The sequence below is a fragment of the Myotis lucifugus genome, unplaced genomic scaffold, assembly GCF_000147115.1.
Source record: "Myotis lucifugus unplaced genomic scaffold, Myoluc2.0 scaffold_15, whole genome shotgun sequence".
In the NCBI taxonomy this organism is placed as follows: Eukaryota; Metazoa; Chordata; class Mammalia; order Chiroptera; family Vespertilionidae; genus Myotis; species Myotis lucifugus.
The window spans coordinates 12,212,968-12,215,590 of NW_005871063.1; positions in this window are offsets into that span (position 1 = coordinate 12,212,968).

Genomic DNA, 2,623 nt, shown 5'->3' on the forward strand with positions numbered 1-2,623 from the left:
TTTGTTTTTGATCCTCACCTGAGGATATTTTTCCATTGATTTTTAGAGAGTGTGGAACAGAGAGAAACATCGATGTGAGAGAAACACATTGATTGGTTGGCTTCCTCACAATCCCAGACCAGGGCCCGGGCTGGGGAAGAGCCTGCAACCGAGGTAGGTGCCCTTGATTGTAATGGAATCCGGGACCCTTTGATCTGTAGGCCGACACTCTCTCCACTGAGCCAAACCAGCTAGGGCTTGATCTTGCTTTTGTGACTGAGAGCAGAGATTAGTGGTTCTCAACTAGTGGCAATCTTGCCCCAGACATCATTTGGCCATGTCCCATGTCTGAAGACATATTTATCACAACTGGGGGTGGGGGTGATGGGTGCTACTGGCATTATCTAGTAAACAGAGCCCGAGATGCTTCCCCATCCATAAACTAAAGAGAAATGTACCTACACTCAAAAAGTTGAGATTAGTAAGTGCTATGTAACTGTTGGCTATGGGAATTTTTCTTGGAAACACAAGAATCTGTTCCTCCAGTTTTTTACATATGCATATGAATATCACTTTATCTTTTTTCCTTTTAAAGTCTACATCTAAATTTTTTTTCCTTCTGTGTTTCTACTTCTAGGCATGGGGGCTTCTACACAGGGATAGACCTTTTTGAGCTTCAGGGCAACTCAACACTTTCTATCAGCCATTTCTTTGCATCAAGGTATATAGTTGTACAGAAGTTAACATAGCAGGTGACTGCCTTTCTTTGAAAGGTTGGCTTACAAGGTTGGCCTGTTCTCAGATATCTGAGAACTTAGATTTCGGGAATATTTCTACAATTCCCCCAAATGATTTAAGTGCCTCACTATGCCTAAACTTGTTTGTACAAAACATATATATATATATAATTTATGCAGAATGCATGCTTACCTTCTGAGAGCCCGGGATTTTGGTATATGCCAGGCAGAGGGTGCCTACATGAACTGCCCCTATAAAAATCATAGGCAGTCTTGTCCCAACCAGGTGGTTCAGTTGGTTGGAGTATTGTCCTGTACACCAAAAGGCAGGAGGTTTGATACCTGGTCAGGTCACATACAGGAGGCAACTGATCGATGTTTCTCACATCAATGTCTCTCTCCCCCTTCCTCTCTAAAAAAAAAAAAAAATACACCACCACAAAAAAACAAACAAAAACAAACACCACACCCTCAGGTGAAGATTAAAATAAAATTTTAAAGTCATAGGCAGTCTTTTTTTCTTTCTTTATTAAGGTATTACATATGTGTCCTTATCCCCCATTGCCTCCCCACCCCCAACTCATGCCCTCACACCCCTAGTGTGTGTGTCCATTGGTTAGGCTTATATGCATGCATACAAGTCCTTTGGTTGATCTCTCTCCCTTTCCCCCACCCTCCCCTACCTTCCTTCTGAGGTTTGATGGTCTGATTGATGCTTCTCTGTCTCTGGATCTGTTTTTGTTCATCAGTTTATGTTGTTCATTATATTCCACAAATGAGATCATGTGATATTTCTCTTTCTCTGACTGGCTTATTTCACTTAGTATAATGCTCTCCAGTTCCATCCATGCTGTTGCAAATGGTAAGAATGCCTTCTTTTTTACTGCAGTGTAGTATTCCATCGTGTAGATGTACCACAGTCTTCTAATCCACTCATCTGTTGATGGGCACTTAGGCTGTTTCCAAATCTTAGCTATGGTAAATTGTGCTGCTATGAACATACGGGTGCATGTATCCTTTCTGATTGGTGTTTCTAACTTCTTGGGATATATTCCTAGAAGTGGGATTACTGGGTCAAATGGGAGTTCCATTTTTAGTTTTTTGAGGAAACTCCATACTGTTCTCCACAGTGGCTGCACCAGTTTGCATTCCCACCAGTAGTGCAGGAGGGTTCCTTTTTCTCCGAATCCTTGCCAGCACTTGTCATTTGCTGATTTGTTGACAATAGCCAGTCTGACAGGTGTGAGATGGTACCTCATTGTCGTTTTGATTTGCATCTCTCGGATGATTAGTGACTTTGAGCATGTTTTCATGTCTCTTGGCCTTCCCTATGTCCTCCTTCAAAAAGTATCTATTTAGGTCCATTGCCCATTTTTTGATTGGGTTATCTTCCTTTTATTAAGTTGTACGAGTTCCCTGTAAATGTTGGAGATTAAACCCTTATCGGTGATAACATTGGCAAATATGTTCTCCCATGCAGTGGGCTTTCTTGCTGTTTTATTGATGGTTTCTTTTGCTGTACAAAAGCTTTTTATTTTGATGTAGTCCCATTTGTTTTTCTCTTTTGTTTCCATTGCCCTAGGGTGCTGTATTGGTGAAGATATTGCTTCGCATATGTCTGAGATTTTGCTGTGGATTCCTTTAATATTTTTATGGTTTCCCGTCTTATGTTTAAGTCCTTTATCCATTTTGAGTTTATTTTTGTGTATGGTGTAAGTTGGTGGTCTAGTTTCATTTTTTTGCATGAATCTGTTCATAGGCAGTCTTGAATGAGCTTACCTCATTCTGGTTGGCAACATTGCTTGTCGGGACGTGCAAGCGGGGGGGGAGCGGCGGGGGGGAATAATAAAAGTGTTATTATAATCCCAAAATAATTGAACGCCTATTTTATTTTGTAATTTTCCCCT